General features: G+C 47.7%; 1 long non-coding RNA gene across 1 annotated transcript in view; it reads right to left on the bottom strand.

The window, feature by feature from the left end:
* Nucleotides 1–5,410, bottom strand: part of LOC135983527 (uncharacterized) — a 139,369-nt gene extending 133,959 nt beyond the window's left edge. The window contains exons 1-2 of the long non-coding RNA XR_010601204.1: nucleotides 4,317–5,410; nucleotides 3,869–4,015 (exon numbers count right to left, since the gene is read on the bottom strand). This is a non-coding gene — a long non-coding RNA (uncharacterized LOC135983527). The remainder of the gene's footprint in view (nucleotides 1–3,868; nucleotides 4,016–4,316) is intronic.
* Between the last annotated feature and the right edge of the window lie 16,400 nt (nucleotides 5,411–21,810).

The following is a 21,810-nucleotide window of genomic DNA, read 5'->3' as shown; positions in this document are numbered from 1 at the left end:
AAGGTACCAGTCGATCTGGGGTGAGTCACCTGGGACTGGAAGCAATATAAATATGATGTGATTTTTGGTGTAAGTGACCTTTTATCACAAATTCCAGTTTGTCTGGGTGGCTAGAGAGTCTAAGGGGACTGTCTGTGACTGGTATAGTGATCCAGTAGTTCACATTTGTTACTGGCCTGGTGAAATCTAATTATAGATCACACCACCAGTTTCGGGTCTCTGTCCTGTTTTCTGACAGTCTGCCCTGAAGTAGGCACTCATGGTTGTGAGCCACTCCAGATAGTGTGACAATTTCATTTTGAACCTTTTTTCTTCAATTGTTTCAAAATGTTATTTTGAATTCAAATATGGCCAAGTTTTTTTAAACACCCATGAAAAGGGGAGGGGTTTAAAACACCCAAAAAGGACAAATGACAACAAAAATCTTCAAAAAAACCAATTTTAGTTGCTTCAAAGCAACTTTCAGTTCGTTTTGTTTTTTGATTCAATGAATTTTTTTTTTAAACAAAATGGTTTCTGTTCATGCAAACGGGATTTTTTTTTTCAGATTCTCCATTATTTGGTCAGCTCTAATCAGTCAGCAGACAATACTGACAGCCAATATCCAGTTGCCCACCTTTGCCAGGGATGCAGTCCTGATGAGTACTTCCAGCCGGGTGAGCACCCGCTCCAGACGGACTCGGTTGGAAAAGCCCTGCAGAGGGCTGGGGCTGGGGAAGGGAGCAAAACCCCGGCTGATTGGGGGAAGTGGCTGCAGCTGGAGCCACGCCCCAAACAGACTAACCGGGCCTTATAAGAAGGCCAGGGCAACCAGGAGCTCAGCAGTCTCTCTCTAGCTGTAGAGGGAGATGGGTCTGGTTGCGGGGAGCTAGAGACAAGGTACCGGGAGTGGAGCAGGGCTGGGAGCTGAGGCCTGGAAACCCCCCAGGCTGCGGCCTAGTATAAGGCCAAATAGGTACTGGGGTTGTAGGAGACAGCCCAAGGCTAGACCGAGGCAGCAGGACCAAATCCCCCTTGCCAGTGATAAGTGGCATATACTGCAGTCTGCCCCAGGGAGCGGGGCTAGTTGGTGACTGGCAGTAGCCTTACACGGAGGCAAGGTGAGGACAGGGGTTGGGGGTTCCCCTGGGTGGGGAGACCCAGAACCTGAGAGTGTGGGGGTACTGCCAGGGGGGGCAGCAACCCAGAGAAAGGGGCACTGGGGTCCATGAGTTTTTTAGTTCAATTTGACCTGAACTAATTTTTTCTCTCTTCTCCCTGCCCTCTCCACCCCCCCCCCCAGTCACTGCCCAAGAACTGGAGAAAAAAAAAAGTCAGCTAGTTGCCCATCTCTACTGCTTGTGCCCATTGACAGGCACTGAAATTGGATGCAAGATCCAAATGTCCATAGTTTAATCAGGTGGCACAGTTAAGTGGGCGCCACCTTGCTGGACTGGGAATACCAGTAACAATACTGCCACTTAATGAATTCTTCTCAGGGAGCTGAGAGAGGGCATGTACTTGCTCGCTGCTGGGTTCAGTGCACAGGCAAGCTTTCAAATCAGGGTAGGGTGGAGGAGTCCTGATTTGAGGTCAGATCTGATACTCCATTTTCAAAATGGTCCTGTCTGGTTATAGCCAGTGCAGCACTTGGAGGCTCCCACAATGACTGGAGATGAAGTATCTGTCTGTCTGCAGAGTAGCTCTAACAACACTGTGAACCTCCCCGGCACTAGGACTAAAGCATCAGGGCCGGCTCCAGGGTTTTGGCCGCCCCAAGCAGCCAAAAAAAAAAAAAAAAAGCCGCGATCGCGATCTGCGGCGGCAATTCGGCGAAAGGTCCTTCGCTCCAAGCGGGAGTGAAGGACCGTCCGCCGAATTGCCGCCGAATAGCTGGACCTACCGCCCCTCTCTGGAGTGGCCGCCCCAAGCACCTGTTTGCCAAGCTGGTGCCTGGAGCCAGCCCTGTAAAGCATGACTCTAACCGAGGGGCAGGCCAACTTTTTGGCCTGAGGGCTGCATCGGGTTTCGTAAATTGTATGGAAGGCCGATTAGGGGAGGGGGTTGTGGCCCCGCCCCCACCTCCTATCTTCTCCCCCCCCCTGTGACTCCTGCCCCATCCAACCCCCTCTCATTACTGACAGCCCCCCAGGACCCCTGCCCCATCCCCACACAATCCGCTCCCTGTCCCCTGACTGCCCCCGGGCCCCCGCTGCCACATCCAACCTCTCCTCTCATTCTTGATGCCCCCCCCCGGGACCCCTGCCCCATCAAACCACCCCTTCGCCCTGTCCCCTGACTTCCCCCCGGATCCCTGCCCCCATTTCCCCCCCGACCACCCCCACTCCCTGACCACCACCCCGAACTCCCCTGCCCTCTATCCAACTCCCCCTGCTCCCTTACCGCGCTGCTTGGAGCACCGATGGCTGGAGCTGGGCCATGCTGCTGCCGTCGCCACCGCACAACACAGAGACCGGGTCAGGCCGCGGCTCTGCAGCTGCGCTGCCCCAGGAGCTCGCTGCCCCGCTGCCCAGAGCATTGCGCCAGCAGCAGAGCAAGTGAGCTGGGACTGTGGGGGAAGGGGACAGTGGGGGGAGGGGCCGGGGGCTAGCCTCCCGGGCCAGGAGCTCGGGGGCCAGGCAGGACAGTCCCACGGGCTGTAGTTTGCCCACCCCTGTCCTAGAGGCAAGGTTACTTCACTCTCTGATTCACAGTCTATTTTGGTCAATTTCATGGTCATAGGATTTTAAAAATTGTAAATTTCATTATTTCAACTATTTAAATCTGAAATTTCACAGTGTGGGGGGGGGGGTCACAAGGTTATTGGCGGGGGGGTTGCCTTATTGCTACCCTTACTTCTACACTGTTGCTGGCGGCAGCTCTGCTTTCAGAGCTGGCCAGCTGGAAAGCGGCAGCTGCTGGCCGGGAGCCCAGCTCTGAAGGCAGAGCCGCCTCCGGGAACAGCGCAGAAGTAAGGTTTGCATGATATGGTATTGCCACCCTTACTTCTGCGCTGCTGCTGGTGGGGCGCCGCCTTCAGAGCTGGGCACCCGGCCAACAGCTGCCGCTCTCCAGCTACCCAGCTCTGAAGTCAGCGCAGACGTAAGGGTGGCAATACCGTGACCCCCCTAAAATAACCTTGTGACCCCCCTGCAACTCCCTTTTGGGTCAGGACCCCCCATTTGAGAGAGCCTGGTCTCCTCGTGAAAGCTGTATAGTATAAGGTAAAAGCACACAAAAGACAAGATTTCAAGTGGGAGACCAGCTTTCACGGTCCATGACACGTTTTTCCATGGCCGTGAATTTGGTAGGCCCCTAATCATGTGTCCTAGACCACCAAACAGGAGCTATTTTGGGCCAGCACCAACAAGGGGCCAGATACAGCCCTTAGCAAAGAGACTCTGGAGAAAAGGAACCATGCCTGAAGGCTACATTTGAGCTGGTGACATAGAGATGACTCTGAATCTTATAATTTGGCCCTGGAGCTATTCGGTTCCCTCTGAAGGGAGGGAAGACACAAGCAGCTACATTGACAAAGCAAAGCTGAAGAACTCCAGTATTCTATAGTGTGTGGTTTTGAGTGCTTTAAAGTTGGTCACAGGACTAGGAATACCTTCATCTCTGAACACTCCTCCCATATGGTGTTGAAAATGTAACCCAACATAGCTGCAGTAGGAAGCTAGAAGTGCTGGTATTTCTACTGCATGCAAACAGCCTCAGCGAGCGGGGTTGTGACCCAGACCCCTGTTCAAACCCCAACAGATCTGGATTTGGCTTTGCAGTTGGTTGTTCTTCGTGACAGCTGCTCCTGTGTACGTACACACTCACAAATTCCTGCTCAAAGTCGGCTGTATGTGCCCTGGCAAGAATAGAGGAACGTGTCAGCTACCTGAAGCGGAGGTTGCTCAGAAGGCAAGTCTCTTTACGTCAGCGTCTCAACCCTTAACCTTTCCATCCCTTGGCGTGTGCAGCTGGTAAGAAGAGTTCTGATAAGATCAGTTCCAGGCCGACTATGACAAAAGTGGAGTGTAGGTGTCTGGAAGAGAACAGATATGTTCACACATACATGGAGTTCTTAGAACAGTGGGTGAAATCAACCTGCTGCCACATTTCACTGTGGTATTTGCCCATACAATCAGGGCTTGCTGGTCTTGTTTCCTCTTGCAAAGAATGGATAATTTGCCTGTACACGTTAATCTGCTGAAAGATACTGAGTCAAAATGTCTATTGAATCATTCACCTATCTGTGCAATTCCGTATGTGATTATTATAAAAATCATCCGTCCTGAGACTTGGGGCAGAGGGACAAAATTTACTTGTACAAACAATTCTCTTACCGCCACCGCTCCCTGCTTATCTCCTCCCAGTACAGCCACCGCGCTCCTTTGCTGTTCCTCTGGGCCAAAGTCTGTTGCCTCCTATTGCTGACTGCTCACAAAGCAACCGTCACTTCCCCTCTCAAGTGCTGACTCATCCCCCTTGACTTCCACAGCAGCCCTTGGCAAATTCAGGAAGCGATGAGTCACCCAGGCAGAGACATGGCGCTGATCCAGGGGTGTAAGGAAAAAAAAGACAGAGACCAGGCAAGAAGAAGGTGGCTAGAGAAGAATACTTAACTTTTCCTTGGTGCTTCTCATCCGTAGCTTTCAAAAGCATCCTTATCCCCATCTGAAGGAAGGAGAAAATAGGCACAGTGGCAAAGTGATCTCAGGTCAGTGGCAGTACTGGGGATGATCCAGATGTCCTTTCCCCAGAACATGCTGCTAATCACTCAGTAAGGGTGAAGATAGTAGCTAGGTTGACAGAAGCAGTCACTCGGGGAGGTGCGTTCCTTCACCAACAGAAAATCTCCGGTCAGTGTAGTGTGTGTGTCTATGCTATGGGTTTATATCACCATTGCATATACATGGCCAAAGAGTAGAGCCGGGCCAATAACGGATTTTTCAGTTCACTGGCATTTACAAATAGGAAAAAAAACTATTTGGGGTCGAATTAACCATTTCATTTGATCTGAAACAAAATGTTCCATTTTGGTTTTTGAGCTATTTTTCTTTTAAACTTTTATTTTTTAAATAAATTGAAGGAAATTTCTAAATGAAATAGAAGGGTTTGGGTTTTTTTTTAAATTTTGATTGTTTTCAATGTTTGGGGATTTTATTTTTATTTTTGAACAAACAATTCAGCAAAGTCAACAGGAATTCATGAAATGTTTCTGTGGACTGGAATTTGCTTCTTTCTTTTTTTTTTTTTTTTCCAGAGAAAAAGTTTCAGATGAAAAAATTTTGCCCAGCTCTAATTAAGAGACCGTGGTTCTGCTCTGCTCTGTGAATTGCTTCTGTAGGGTCTGGTGCATCTAAAGACTCTAGAAAGGCAAAGGATAAGATTACATCATGGAATCAAGGGTCAGTGAGTGACACTTGCCACCTAACCCAATAAGGCTCGTACATCAACAGTGATGTGTGTTCCTTTTTTAAAAAAAGGATTTTAAAAATCAAAGAGTAAAAAAAAAAAAAAGTAACTTTTTTGTTTGTTTTGGCACAAGAGACAAGATGCAGAGATAATGTTAAAAATGGGTCTTACAAAAAAGCACCAGACCCTCAAACTCTTGGGATGTGCATAAGATCTCTGTGGCTCAGACCCGCTTCCATAAACTGGATTTTTATTGGGGTGCCCAATCCAAATCTCTTTGGAAACATTCACATTCAGATCCCAACTTTGTAGTCTGAGTGCCACCGTTAGTCAGCATAGCTGGGATCTTATTAACGGGAACCTCAAACTCTCCCCTCTTGGGATCTCAGGGCAGGGTTCTACAATATTTCCCAGCTGTGGAGTGATTTATTATTACATGCATTACGGTAATACCAGGAGGTTTCAGCCAAGAGAAGTGCTGTACAGAGCCTAATGAGACATGCACCTCAGACGCTTCCAATCTACATGGCAAGAAGGAGCAAGGGAAGGAGGTGAAGCAGAGAGGGGCAGTGACTTTCCTGAGGCAAAACAGCAGGTCAGTCTAGATCCCAGGCCTTACCCACTTGACCCTACTCTTCCCCTTCCATAATGGGATTTGTAAGCAGCCTTCCTTACTGTTTCACTGGCCATCACCAGATGCTTTCCTTTCCTCTGGAGCTTGCTAGTGCTACGCATGTCTCCACCCAACTCTGGCTTAAACCCAAAGGGGAGGTCCAATGTATCAGGCTATTGGGGCCAGGAGAACCCCATGGCACAGCATGATCTGTTTAACCCAGGTGACAGTTAAAATACACAAAGATCACAGCACTTGCTCAAAATGGAATTTGGTAAGAAAGTAAAAAGGATTCTGTTTATTTGGGCTGAAGCCCAATGGGCCTGCTAACCTGAGGATATAAGCAAACTGCCACTCATGTTACTGCCTGGGCATCTGTGTTTACCAGAGGAACCAGCAAAAAAGGTGGTACTTGTAGATTAGCAAGCATGGGAAAGGAAATCCAGGATGTCTGTGTGGACGTAATGCACTTTTAGCCCATGGCTTTGGAAACTAGCCCCAATAGCTGTATGAAAGCCTTAAGCCTACCCTGGCTCAAAGAGAGGAAGCCAGCGCCAGCGTCCGATGTAATGGTCCTTGCTCAAGGCTATGATGAAAGCAACGTTTTTCTGACTCTAAACACAAAGGGGAGAATCCCATCCTTGGCTTTGCACCAACAGCCCTCAGCATCGGAACCAGGGCACCAGGTATAGCGTGATGCACAGCTTGCAGGGCACAGGTGCCGGCTCAAGGCACAGAGAAGCCACGTTCACTCCAAAAATGGCCAAAAGTTATGCTCAACTGAGGACCATCCAGCCTATAAGTTCATACGGGGCCAGCATTCACATCTTCCATGTGTGTTACTTCAGTGGTGTTTGAATAGGCTGGGTTTGAACTTGAATGGGACAAACCGTAGTTATTTTAGCTGGGTTACTGTCACTGGTCAGCCAAACAAAGCGTCTCGAATTCATTCTCCTGGGCCGACCACTGCATCCCTGTGCTGGTGTTTAAGCAGGTCCATGATTAGTTGAATAAAGAGGACATAGAACGGAGTGAATAATGGATTTTTCAGCATGGCGGTCAAACAAAAACAAAACTTCTGGCAAAACAATTCTATGATTTTTTTAACTGAAACTGAAGTTTTTCCTTGCCACAGCAGAAAACAAATTGTCTCCAGTCGAACAAAACATTTTGTTCAACCCTAAATGAAACTTGCAGGTTTTCCATTTCATTTTGGAGGGGGTTAACTTTTTTTTTTTTTTTAATTGCTACATTTCTTAATGAAATCCTGTTTTGAAATGAAAAGTCAGTGTTTCATTTTGAAACTGTCAAAGTGAAATGCTGACAGATTTGTCTCCCATTGTTTTTCCAGCTGAAACTATTTGCAGCATTTGATCCCACGTCACAAATAATTTTGATGGGCCCAAAAATGCATTTTTCAGCCAAAATTTGTATTCTCCGTTTAAAAAAATCACCCAGCTCTAGGACTGAGAATAGAGTGACCAGACAGCAAATGTGAAAAATTGGGACAGGGGGGTAATAGGAGCCTATATAAGAAAAAGACCCAAAAATCGGGACTGTCCCTATAAAATCAGGACATCTGGTCACCCTAACTGAGAGGCGTTATGGCTCAGCCTGCTCCTTAAGCCAGATAGGATAATCTCATGCGCATCTCAGGCAAATGAAAGTAATGCTTATGTTACAACACCCTCTTGTGGTAGAATGACAGACCTACATGGCTGTAGTGTACATAGAAAATAACCCAGAAGCGATGTGCACCTCAAAGTACCCAGATCTTTACTTCTCACAGAGGACAGAATTGTCCTACTGGCTTGTCTAACTTCATAGAACAGGAAGCTCTCTGTAGTTAAAGATTACAACCACGTTCTGGTACTAGCCCTAGTTTCAGATAAACCCTTTGTCCCACAAATTGACTTATGCAAGTGGTTTGGCTTGAAAATTGCTAGGCTTATTCTGACAGGTTTCAGAGTGGTAGCCGGGTTAGTCGGTATCAGCAAAAAGAACGAGGAGTACTTGTGGCACCTTAGAGACTATAGGAAAGGGAGGAGGACCTGTTAGTCTGAGGAGTCTTGGCTTGATGCCTTTGGTAAGAGGCCTCAGGCTGCTAAAGGAGGGCATCTGAGGGGAGCTGGAGCTCAACCATCATTATTTTTAATTGGTTGATAAATTAACCAGCCCTCCCACTATCTCAAACAGCAGCAGAATAGCCAGATTCTCCCAATGCCTGGGACGGGGCCAGCTGGCCACCCTACAAAGCCGTTGGGAGGAGGATGCTGGCCGCTGTGTACTCAGCAATCCCTTCCATGATCACTTCACCATGAGGGACACTTCACAGGCCCCCACTCAACACCCCACAGAGATGAAAGGGAGTCAGGGATCTGTCAGGAGCAGGCTGGGAGGAGTAGCTGGGGGGAAAAGTCGTGACTTTCCAGGCTGAAGTTACACAGCTCACCCATTTCACAGGAGGGTGACAGCAAACCAGGTACGGGCTGAGTTTAGGTTGAATCTCCATGAAAGTCAGGGGCACCAGCTGAAAACAAACAAGGCTCATACGATATCCACATTTCACAGGGCTCTTGTAATAACCAGCCTGGACCATTCCTCCTTTGGCTTCAGGCCATAACTACTTTACAGGAATAAAGTGGTCATTTGTGGAGTCTCAGATTCTCCATTGGGTTGCAGTAGAGTCTAAAACAGGCAATTTGCCCAAGCAGACGAACCTGTACAGTTAATAATGCAGGCACGCTGGAGCTGGGTCATTCCCATCACTATAGCAAAGGATCGGAAATATCATGGTATTCTTCAGAATCATTTCCTCTCATTCCTTCTGTAGTAAGAGGAGGCCCTGAGACATAAACCCTTGTATCAGAGGCCTGAACTAAAGTAATGGTCAAGACTTTGCTAACATAAAGCAAAGTTAAGCTGTGAGCCATCGGCAGGCCCTGCTTACAGAAGCTGGCAAGGAAAGGGCTGGTGCTGCAAAAAGAGACATACCTAAAAGGTACTGGACACCAGATATCAGAACATTCGCACACTTGTACATTCCACACACAAGGAACAAGCAGACCCATCCCAATGACAGGGCCAAAAGGGTAATATGATGGGTAGAGTTGTTTTGTTCAAACCAACATGTACAAGGTGAGAGGTGGCACCTTGCTACGTAGAGGGGTTGCACCTCAATACATCAGGAGTGATGTGTAACTTGTTTGTCTCTGTGTATAAGAATGCATCCCTGAGTGGATATCTTTGTCCAGCCTAGGGGGCAGTGGAAAGTCCCACCACTGACTGACCTGAGTCCATTGCCAGGGGGCACATATTCCTAGTACGTCCTCTAGAGTAAAGTCTAGAGGGAATTATTACTGTGCTCCGTTTGACAATAAACCTGGCCGGGTGCCTTCGTACCTTACTAGAGTCTGTGGTCATTGGGGGTTCTCTTGGGATCTGCTGTGTCAGCGATCTGCGCAGAGCTCGGGCAGCACACAGAGGGAACACACGCACGCAGCCGACTGATATCAACATTGAACAGAGCAGAGCACCATACCGGTAGCATCTGACAACACCTTCCTGCACGCTTCCCCCTCTGCTGACGATCCCGGACATGAACTACTAACAGCACCTGGGACCAGTGTGAATACAACCAAAGAAGGACATTGCTACAGGGCAGCGTTGTCAGCTCCGCATCTTCTGTTCAAGCAATAATTTGAGGCGGATGATCTGCACTGATGGAATCTCCTAACTTGTGCGGAAAGGGGAGCTCATTCAGTCTGATCCATGCCCAAAAACCCACTGCTTACTCCAGTGTGTGGCAGGAAGTCAGACAGCCCAGTGGGGGCTGAATTTTAAAATGGAATCACTATGGCTTGAAACAAGCAATTGTAACCTCAGGAGTGGGGGGGGGAGGGCGGGTCCTGTGCCTTTCCTCTCCCGGTGCTGAAGGCGTGACGCTGCTCGAAGAAAACTCCCCTATGGCTTGGCTGATGGGGCTGCGGCTGGTTTCCTACTTCTACTGCTCTGTTCAGCGTAGCCCATCCTAATCAACTCCTAGGGCTATTCCAGTGGCACACTGGACACCAGGTACGTATCAGCTGCCTGCTTTCAAGTGCGTTTTATGATTAACTTTTCCTCCTTTAAGTGACAGTTAATCTCCAACTACACCCAGCACCCCAGAGAATGACTGCACATCACAATGACCTTCCCCACCCACAGCCCCTGCTGCCCCAGCTCTGGCCCCCACCTGCACCCTCCTGCCGCCCCAGCTCTGGGCTCTTCCCCGCCCACACCCCCTGCCGCTCCAGCCCTGGGCTCTTCCCCCACACACACCCGCACCTCCTGCCGCCCCAGCTCTGGCCCCCACCTGCACTCCCCTGCTGCCCCAGCCCTGGGCTCTCCTCCCACCCGCACCTCCTGCCACCCCAGCTCTGGCCCCCACCTGCACTCCCCTTCTGCCCCAGCCCTGGGCTCTCTCCCCACCCACAGCCCCTGCTGCCCCAGCTCTGGCCCCCACCTGCACCTTCCTGCCGCCCCAGCTCTGGCCCCCACCCGCACCTCCTGCCACCCCAGCTCTGGCCCCCACCTGCACTCCCCTGCTGCCCCAGCCCTGGGCTCTCCTCCCACCCGCACCTCCTGCCACCCCAGCTCTGGCCCCCACCTGCACTCCCCTGCTGCCCCAGCCCTGGGCTCTCCCCTGACCCGCATCCCCAGCCGCCCCAGCTCTGGCCCCCACCCACACCCCCTGCCGCCCCAGCCCTGGGCTCTCCCCCAAAGAAGGAATTGGGGGGACTAAATGGACAGTGCACCTCTCTATCTGAAGCCTAGCAAGGGAGGTATGTGGATCCCACTAGAATTTAAAATGAAAAGTAAGGGAGGGGAGGCTCTGGACCTGGGCAGCTTTAGATACAGTACCAGGCACTTAGGAGGATTTCCACTTCTGAGCCATGGAAACAGAAATGGACTTTTCCTTTCCAGATTTAGCTAATATTCAGAAAGGGAATCTAGCACCTGCCTTCCAGATTTGAACACCTCAAAATTCAGGAGTGCTCAAGCTCAATTTGGGGAGCTGTTACTTCATTTCCCCCAAATCAAATATACTGATCCACTGTAACTTGCTGTAGAAAAAGTAGAATAAATTGAGCAAGAAATGCTTCCCAGTGGTTATTAGGACTGGAATTGCTGTTTTCAACAGCCATTGTTTTTTTTGTTTGTTTGTTTGTTTGTTTTTTAGTTTTAGTTTTATTTGTTTAAAAGGAAGACCGTGATAGTGCATTCCCCATAGAAACAAAGAATGGAACAAAAGAATAATAAAGGCACCTCAACTTTTCCTCATTTATGTAGGACAGTCTTATAATATGCATCCAGATATCCTCCACTCACACAAACTGAAAATTGTTCCACTTTACTGCAGTTCTGTAACCATATGGGAACCAATCCTGTCTGTGTTCTGTGCACATCCAAAATTCCTGCTGAATGACCCGCCTGGGAGCGAGTTACCAGTGACCCAGGGCTGGGGCAGCAGGAGGGTGCAGTTGGCGGAGGGGGAGAGGGAGAGCCCAGGGCTCGGGTGGGGGGCAGCCAAAAAATTTTTTGCTTGTGGCAGCAAAAAACCTAGAGCCGGCCCTGTCTGTATGTATAAATATCTTTTTTCTGTGTGATCCATTCTATGCATCCGATGAAGTGGGCTGTAGCCCACAAAAGCTTATGCTCAAATAAATGTGTTAGTCTCTAAGGTGCCACAAGTACTCCTGTTCTTTTTGCGGATACAGACTAACATGGCTGCTACTCTGAAACCTGTCAATAAATTCTAGAAAATGCTCTCCGACGGTCACCATTGCAGGGACATTTTCACTAGGTTCTGTTGTTGTTACAACATGCACCATTAAAGTCATTTGATCCATATGGCTGATGTCACTGGTCTACAATTTTTGAGAAGTCGTCTGCTTCAGAGATAAAATGTGCTATTTATTATGTATTTTGATGTCCTGGATTCAAATATGACTATTAAAACAACTGATTGGCTACTGTTTCTAAGATATTTAAGTTTTTACATTTTATGTCTATGTATATTGTATAGATAGTAGAGTTTTAATCATAAATTGTAAACCTAGCTCTTATCATGTGTTTATGGTTGCTTTACATGATAATATTTCACCTGTCCTGTTTATGTAACCTTTTAAAATCAGCAAAAGGGTTATATAAATAAAATTTATTATGAAACAAAAGGCAAAAAACTATTATGTACATAGTTTAGTCCTATTCAGTGTCTACTCGGCGCTTCTTGGCTTGTCTCTTGTATTCATTAAATGGAGCATCTCTTGTCACTGTCCAGCAATAGTCTGCAAGCATTGATGGGCTCCATTTGCCCTGATAGCGTTTCTCCATTGTTGCAATGTCCTGGTGAAATCGCTCGCCGTGCTCGTCGCTCACTGCTCCGCAGTTCGGTGGAAAAAAATCTAGATGAGAATGCAAAAAATGTATCTTTAGTGACATGTTGCAACCAAGGCTTTTGTACGCCTTGAGGAGGTTTTCCACCAACAACCTGTAGTTGTCTGCCTTGTTGTTTCCGAGAAAATTTATTGCCACTAACTGGAAGGCTTTCCATGCCGTCTTTTCCTTGCCACGCAGTGCATGGTCAAATGCATCATCTCAAAGAAGTTCACGAATCTGAGGACCAACAAAGACACCTTCCTTTATCTTAGCTTCACTTAACCTTGGAAATTTTCCATGGAAGTACTTGAAAGCTGCTTGTGTTTTGTCAATGGCCTTGACAAAGTTCTTCATCAGACCCAGCTTGATGTGTAAGGGTGGTAACAAAATCTTCCTTGATTCAACAAGTTGTGGATGCTGAACACTTTTCCTCCCAGGCTCCAATGACTGTCGGAGTGGCCAATCTTGCTTGATGAAGTGGGAATCTCTTGCACGACTATCCCATTCGCAGATTAAACAGCAGTACTTTGTGTATCCAGTCTGCAGACCAAGCAAGAGAGCAACAACCTTCAAATCGCCACAAAGCTGCCACTGATGTTGGTCATAATTTATGCACCCCAAAAGTTGTTTCATGTTGTCATAGGTTTCCTTCATATGAACTGCATGACCAACTGGAATTGATGGCAAAACATTGCCATTATGCAGTAAAACAGCTTTAAGACTCGTCTTCGATGAAACAATGAACAGTCTCCACTCATCTGGATCGTGAACGATGTTGAGGGCTGCCATCACACCATCGATGTTGTTGCAAGCTACAAGATCACCTTCCATGAAGAAGAATGGGACAAGATCCTTTTGACGGTCACAGAACATGGAAACCCTAACATCACCTGCCAGGAGATTCCACTGCTGTAGTCTGGAGCCCAACTGCTCTGCCTTACTCTTGGGTAGTTCCAAATCCCTGACAAGGTCATTCAGTTCACCTTGTGTTATGAGGTGTGGTTCAGAGGAGGAGGATGGGAGAAAATGTGGGTCCTGTGACATTGAAGTTTCATCCTCTTCCTCTTCCTCGTCTGACTCAAGTGAGAATGATTCTGGTGCATCAGGAACCGGCAGTCCTTCTCCGTGGGGTACTGGGCGTATAGCTGATGGAATGTTTGGATAATGCACAGTCCACTTTTTCTTCTTTGACACACCTTTCCCAACTGGAGGCACCATGCAGAAGTAACAATTGCTAGTATGATCTGTTGGCTCTCTCCAAATCATTGGCACTGCAAAAGGCATAGATTTCCTTTTCCTGTTCAACCACTGGCGAAGATTTGTTGCACAAATGTTGCAGCATATGTGTGGGGCCCACCTCTTGTCCTGATCTCCAATTTTGCAGCCAAAATAAAGGTGATAGGCTATCTTAACCACAGTGGTTATATTGCACTTTTGTGATGCAAAAGTCACTTCACCACAAACATAACAGAAGTTATCTGCACTGTTCACACAAGTACGAGGCATCTCTGCTCACTTTGGCTAAACAGAAATGTGTCCCTTTGCAAAATCAAACACTTACAAATAAGAGAGCATGACACTGTATGATTTCTAGAGCTGATATAGGGCAATTTGTTCAGCAGAGTGATGTAAGCTTCGTTATGATTGCATCATCCATGACTTCTAGGAATAACATGATGCAATTCATATCATGTATGACACAATACCAGCTTCAGATTGCATCATTCATTGTTTTGCCTAAAAAGCAAGTACTGTCCAAACCCAGTCATAGATTTATTCATAGATCCAGTCAAAGATGTATTTTAGTCATTTCTGGTTTAAATTAAGATCCCTTCCCTTTAGAACTCACTTATCCTCCGCCATTCCCAAGTCAAGGGTCGTATATACTGACCCAATAGCATATCTTGAAAACTAGAGCCAATCAACAATTTTAAGCATCGTTTTCGTTCTCAGTGACCCAGAATTAGTAAAGTTTGACTACATTTATTTCAGAAGCATTTTGGCTGTAGAGCAGTGTGTCAGGTGTGCAGTCCAGAATAACAGAGTAATGTCTTGCTGACTTCAGATTTGCCACAATTTTCTGTTTGACTTTTGTTGCCAGTAACAGTATGATGTCATTTTGAATTGTTTTTCCGAGGTCGTGGGATGTGTCCATTTCTTGGGTGGTGACTCTTCTTAGATGCTCCTGGAGTACAGCATCAACCTCAGCCATCAGCTCCACAATTTTAAGGAAGTTTCCATTGTTTGGCACATGCAGCTGATCTGAAGTGCCACACAGTGCTAGGTTTTGGGTAGGAAGCATTCTCACAATGGCAACGAGCCTTTTCAGAACATTTTGCCAGTAAAGAGACTCTGATGCAATCTTCTCTTGATGCTAATCATCTGTGGTGGTCTTTAACCTTATTCTCATCTCAATCTCTTTCCAACTATGGAATGCTCTCTGGTGATTTGCTGCCTTCTCATGGCATGCCAGATTTCTAGCCAGGTTTTTCCAGTCCTTTGTTCCTGTAGAATCCAATGTGGCTGAAACATTAGACTGGAAGGGTCTGCAACAAAAACAGGATGCAGCATTCTAGGTTTTTGAGTACATAAGCCATGGCCTCTTCACTTTGTCACCATTGGGGATTTCATACCAGTAATGTGTTGGATGGAAGCTACTATTTTCATTGTCTTTGAGGAACATGAAGTTTTTCACTTGCTGTGGCCCATGCAGTACAAGGAAGTCCCTCAGGCTACTGCTCAAGTGGGTCCACAGTCCTGGATCATCTAGACTTAAGGAACTAAACTCAGCAGCAGCTGTTTCTTGCACCTCCACCACACTCTTCTCTGATCTACACTTTTCTTCAGGAATGCGCCTGGTTACATCCATTTGAGATGGAGATATGGATGCTGCAGTAGCTGCCAGGTCACCTGCACTCTGACTAACTGGAAGATCAGGCATCTCCTCACCACTCACATCCTCACTGGGGCTGGAAGGTTCACCGTGAACATTTGTGTCTGTGTATCTCAGGAGAGCTCCTTCCTGCTTAGATAGAAAAGTCACCTTTGCTTTCTTTCTTTTTCTGAATGCTGCCCCAGAGAGGCGTTTTCTTCTTTCGTTCTTCTTGACGGTGACCCAGGTCGATAGCTGGGAAGTTCGGAGAGGCCATTCGTAGCGTGGCATGAAATCAGTGGGAAAGCTACATTTAGCAAAATAAAGGTGTCATTGGCCTTTGCAAATTCGGAACTGATCTTTCCTCTCAATCGACGGTACACGTTCACAAGGGGATGAAGCGCGCCATCGTGGTCAGGTGATCTATGAGAGTCAGTTCCATCCTGTGGCCATTTGAATCAGTGAAATTCCTGGCAATGGTTGCCCATGGCCAGGGCAGGGTCTCCAGAGGCCTGAGATGCCAAGAAGTTTGCTGCGTGGTGCCTTGGTGAAAGCGCAGAAGTCACGTCAGTCAAGCTAAGTCTGAATTTCAGCCCACATCTGGCACCACCAAATGAAGCAGGCCCTGGTGGTCATAGTAGATGCGTCTACTTCCATGATGAATGCTGAGCCTCCGAATAGGTGCAGTGGGGAAGGCAATTCTGAGCTGTTTGCGGGCTTGTTGGAACTTGGGTGACCAAACGATTGTGGCCGTTATGTGGAGGAGAGCTCTCGTGGGGGTTACTGGCTCTGAGAACCCTGGGCGGAAGCAGCAGTAAAGCGGGTGAAGTCTAGGCAGCACTGCTCTTCTTGAGGACTTCAAACTTCGTCCGATCGATGAATGGCTTCCACTTTATTTGGATCAATCGTAACACCTTCTGGGGAGAGGATGTATCCCAAAACCTCTGAGGAGAGTTGGCTGGAGGTACGCTTTTCCAATTCCGTGTTGAGACGATGCTGCTGAAACCTCTCCAGGTTCGGGTGTGGTGCGCGTGCTGCTCTGGGTTCTCCAGAAAGAGAAGTATGTCACCTGAATAGATGGCAGTGTGTGGATCCACAATGTCCCCAAATACATCATTGATGACGTGTTGCAAGGTGAGGGGACCGTTAGTTCGCTCAAATGGCATATCAGACAGTTAAAATGTCCATAGTGTGCTTTGAAATCTGGTTTCCATTTGGCCCCTGCCCAAATGAGGATTAGATTGGAAATCCTCGCAGATGAAGTTGGATGAACAACTTTGCAGATTTCCTGTGAGCCAACAATTGTGGGATTCACAGCAGGGGGTAATGGTTCCAAACGATCACTTTTCTCAGGGGCTGATTGTCTAAAGAGAGGCGTAGTAGAGTCCCACATTTCTTCTTCCCAAAAAAGGCCTGGGCACCCGTGGGAAACGCATGTTTGCTCATAAACTCTTAGGACCGGTTTTTAGAACTGTACGCAGGGAGAGCCACTAATTCTGGTTCCAACAATGTGTAAATGCTGGTGAAGGCAACTTTCAACCAAGGCTGTAGGTCAATAGGGCAGTCATAGTCCCGGTGCAGAGGTAACGAGTCCCCATTTCTTTCAAAGGTATCCATGTAATCCGGGCATTTATCAGGAATGCCGGGTGTCTGAGTCAAGAATGGTGGAGTAGGTCCAGGGGCAGAGGCTGATTATAGGAACTCCAACATTTTCAGTCCTTTCCATTGCACAATTCCAGTAGGGGTAGCATCAGGCCAGGCTCATGTAGTGAGGTCATTGTTCACACCTGGTGTGGTGTGAGTAGTATAAGGGCCCTACCATAAATCAAACCCTAAACCCGCCCCTTGACCCCTTTAAGCCCCTCGCATTGACCCCTTGGTCCCTCCCACCTGTCACCGGAAGTCCCACCAATGGGGGTATTACTTCCGGGGTCAACGTGCCACCTGACCGGAAGCAAGGTGGGTCATGTGACCCCTCTAAGAACTCCCCCCACCAGCCTCTACCAATCAGGAGGGGTTTCGTCCTGACAGGACCTCCCTGAGAGATTTTGACCAATCAGAGTGACTTTCAGGTTGGGGTGACCCCCTCCGGAAGTAAGTCGTGTGACCCCACTAAGAACTCCTCCCAAAGGCCTCCGCCAATCAGAGTGCAGCACCATTACCCCATAAGTCCCAGCACCAGACAGAGGAGGCGGCCATCTCTTACCAAGGACACGTGTTTTCGAAATCGCGGAAAGGCTGCTGAGAGGAAACATAGACTCATTCACCACCCCCGTGAGAACTTCGGATTCTGTTTTAGCCCCGAGCACCTTTGACCATCCGTGGAGAAAACGATACATCAGCGACAGTTCCGAGGAGGAGGCGGGAGCGACCGAGGGGAGTCCTTTGTCCCAGCCGTTGCTGGATACGCCGGAACCTGACCCCGAAACCCTCGTGAGACACCCCGATGAGCGTGACGGTCTCTCTTTGTCCACCCCCTCAGAGGTGGAAGGCGATTGCGGCTCGGGGGAGTCACTGGCGGACAAGGCAAACGGAAAAGACGGCGCTCAGGTAAATGAATGATTAAGAAGCGGCAGTCGAGGAGGGGTGGGTAATGGGGTAGGAACCGGGGGTTGCGTATATTAAAAAACAAGCAGTGGGGGTGCTTACACATTTTCTTTTCTGAAAATTTCTCAATAGCTCGACGATGCCTTTCTAGAGGACCCGCAGGCTCTGGACAGCGTTGCATCAAGTGGCGAAGATGAACCGGGCCCACCATGTTTTTGCTCAACGCCGATACAAGTTGTTGAAGAGGACTCTGAGGATGATGGCTATGAGGAGTTTAGGAGGCGGCTTGGCATAGAACTGAGCCAGTGCCACGTCGTGAGCGTAAAAAAGTCATGCGGACTATTGTACGCGTTGCTGTTTATGCTATCCTTAAACACTGCCTTAGGGAAAAGCTTTCTGACGATTGTGAGGGCTGTGTCATAGATGCGCCAGGCCAAAGGCACCATGACTGTGTGACTTGGACTTCAGTGGATATAAACTGCAAGCTCTGGGGCCTGTGTGCTGAGCTGTGTTTGGAAAGCTTATTAAACACTGTTATTGCCATAGGTTATGCTATGCAATGTCTGTGCCTAACCCAAGAACATTTAGCGCAAGGGGTGACCTTGATAAATGCTGTGCAATTCAGTGCAGACCCTGACCGTGTTCTAAAGAATAGGACCAAACCGGAAGATGCCTGCTTACAGCGTTATATTGACCGTCTAGTCCGCACAAAGAGTTCCAGAACCCTGCTTAAGAAAAAAACTATTGGTAAGAAATCTAAAAGGATTAAGTTAGAGAATGGTGAGGGGACAAACATGCAATATAAAACTTGGTAGCTGTACATTTTTGAAAAGGGGGTTTGTGACTATCTGTGTTTTGTTAGAAGACCTTTGGCCTTTAAGTGAGCTAAAAGGTTTTAATGAAGCAGTTTGGTTTGTTTTCAAGGAGCTATAAGTTTTTTAAATAAAAAAATTAATTGTTTGTGAGAATTAGCTCTTGTGTTTTTGGGTGTGTATAGCAAAAAGCTGAAATGTATGTTGTGGTGGGAGGGGGAAAAAAATCCTAAAAATGTGCTTACAATAAAACAAACAAGGCTAGTTCAGACAATAGAGTTAATATGGAGATATACCTATCTCATAGAACTGCCTTTACTAGCAGGACCAAAGATTGATTTTGCCCCAGACCAAGGCTTAAACTCACAACCATAAGCTTAAAAGGCCAATGCTTAAACCACTGAGCTATCCTTAGTCTGTTGAACTGAGTGGGTTTAACCACACACACACCCCTCACTGAATAGCCAGGGTGACTGCAATTACTTACCCTCGTTGCTATAGAGTTACATTTCATGGGAGTGCACCCATAGTAAGGGGTGGCTGGGGGTGGATGCTGAGTTCTGCTTAATAGGAAATGAAATTCAACCTCCGGAATTCACAGATGCTATTGGAGAGTTTAAATATAACCCCTGGGGTTGGTGGAACGCTATTGGACAGTTTAAATATGGCCCAGGACTTGGTTGAATGCTATGGGTCATTCTTTCTAGGCAACAACCCCACCCCCCAAACTTTAAGCATGAAAGAAACATGGTTTAAAAAACAACCAACCCCCAAGACATTCATTGAGATCTGCAAAGGGCCCCCACTTGGAAATGGCTACTGTTTAATACTGTAAGAAAGCCACAAATGTATTTTAACTTAAAGCCGGGGGCGGGGGGAAGCCCTGTTGTGCAGACAAAATGGTTTCACTACCCCAGATCACAAAAGGGAATGCTATGGGAGGGGTGATTAAATTAACCTGTTAGCAACTGTGTTGAAGTCTGTTTGAAACAATGGGCTAAGATGGTATAAAAACCTCAGGTATGCTGGAGCTTGTCCTTTTCAACAGAAAACTTTCTTGAATAGCTGCTGGACTGCAAAAAGAGGTAAGACTTGCTGTCTTTAACTCTGAAACTATATATTATATAATGCCACGCTTTAACAATCCACTTAAAGGTTTGTTTAAAATTCTTTCCCCCGATCGGTTTGTAATTTTTGAGGCACGCGACCGTCACTGAAAATAGCTTTAAAGGCCTTGGATACCTCACCACTCGTCTTGTCTTTTAGGCCCAAGGTCCAGGCATATTTGGATAGAATGTCTATCACTGTTAAGATGTACTTAAAACCGCTGTTGTGTTTGGAGAACCGGTGCATATCCACCAAATCTGCCTGCCGCTGCGCATCCACATCTGAAACAATGGTCTTGTTTCTTTTAAAACGTATTCGAGCCGGTTTGTGTAAAGTGTAAGCATCCTGGTCTGAAAGCCACGCTGTTATCTGTCTTCTGTTTAAAGTTTTACTATGCTTTCTGGCCACTTGAAAAAGAGGGTTGACCCCGCCGAAGCTCCCAACTTCCCCGGCGGCGGAATATATTTTCTTTAACAGAGCCGTCTGTGTAGACATGACTGTTACTGGTACCGTCTTTTACTACCACGAGTATGAAAGGGGACACATTCATATTGACACATTTAAATAAGCTTTATTAATCGCCTGGTTTAACACAACCTTTTACAGCCACCTGTAAAAATGGATGCCATGACCCCTACCATAAGGGAGTCTCAGATGGTTCATTCTTCCATTTTGTCTTTTTCGGCTTGAGATCTGTGTCTCAGACATGAGCAAAAACAGCTGACGTACAATATATTTACTCCCACAGGGCTTCCGATGTGTAAGTTCTTAAAGGTCTCTAAAAAGGCATCGTCCACCTGTTGAGAGATTTTCAGAAAAGAAACTGTGTAAGCACCCCCACTGCTTGTTTTTTAATTTGCGCAACACCCGGTTCCTATCCCATTACCTACCCCTCCTTGACCGCCGCTTCTTAATCATTCACTTTACCTGAGCTCCGTCTTTTCCATTCGCTTTGTCTGCCAGTGCCTCCCCTGAGCTGCGATCGCTTTCGACCTCTGAGGGGGTGGACAAAGAGAGGCCGTCACGCTCATCGGGGTGCCTCACGAGGGTTTCAGGGTCGGGTTACGACGTATCCATCAACGGCTGGGTCAAAGGGTCCTCCTGGGAACTGTCGCTGATGTCGCGCTTTCTCCACACAAGTCCAAAGGTGCTCGGGGCTAAAACAAAGTCCGAAGTTCTCACGGGGGTGGTGAAGGAGTCCATGTTTCCTCGCAGCAGCCTTTCCGCGATTTGGAAAACACGTGTCCTTGGTAAGAGATGGCCGCATCCTCTGTCTGGCGCTGGGACTTATGGGGCAATGGTGCTGCACTCTGATTGGCAAAGGTCCTTGGGAGGAGTTCTTAGTGGGGTCACACGACTCACTTCTGGAAGGGTCACCCCAACCTGGAAGTCACCCTGATTGGTCAAAATCTCCTCTCAGGGAGGTCCTGTTGGGACGAAACCCCTCCTGATTGGTAGAGGGTGGTAGGGGGGAGTTCTTAGAGGGGTCATACGACCCACTTCTGGACCAGTCACCCCCCCCGCCCTGGAAGTCACCCTGATTGGTCAAAATCTCCTCTCAGGGTGGTCCTATCGGGACTAAACCCCTCCTGGTTGGTAGAGGGTGGTGAGAGGAGTTCTTAGAGGGGTCACATGGCACACCTTGTGAACTCCAGTTCATTTGCAAATTTGACACCATCAGATCAGGATTAAACAAAGCCTGTGAATGGCTATCCAACTACAGAAGCAGTTTCTCCTCCCTTGGTGTTCACACCTCAACTGCTAGCAGAGCACCTCACCCTCCCTGATTGAACTAACCTCGTTATCTCCACACTGATTTATACCTGCCTCTGGAGATTTCCATTACTTGCATCTGAAGAAGTGAGGTTCTTATCCACGAAAGCTTATGCTCCCTATACTTCTGTTAGTCTCAAAGGTGCCACAGGACCCCCTGTTGCTTTTTACAGATTCAGACTAACACGGCTACCCCTCTGATACATGGCACACCTTGCTTCCGGTCAGGTGGCACCTTGACCCCGGAAGTAATACCCCCATGGGTGGGACTTCCAGTG

Source organism: Chrysemys picta, chromosome 5 (assembly GCF_011386835.1).
Source record: "Chrysemys picta bellii isolate R12L10 chromosome 5, ASM1138683v2, whole genome shotgun sequence".
Lineage (NCBI taxonomy): Eukaryota > Metazoa > Chordata > Testudines > Emydidae > Chrysemys > Chrysemys picta.
The sequence above is the reverse complement of the archived record's forward strand: the minus strand, read 5'-3'. Positions and strand labels throughout refer to the sequence as shown.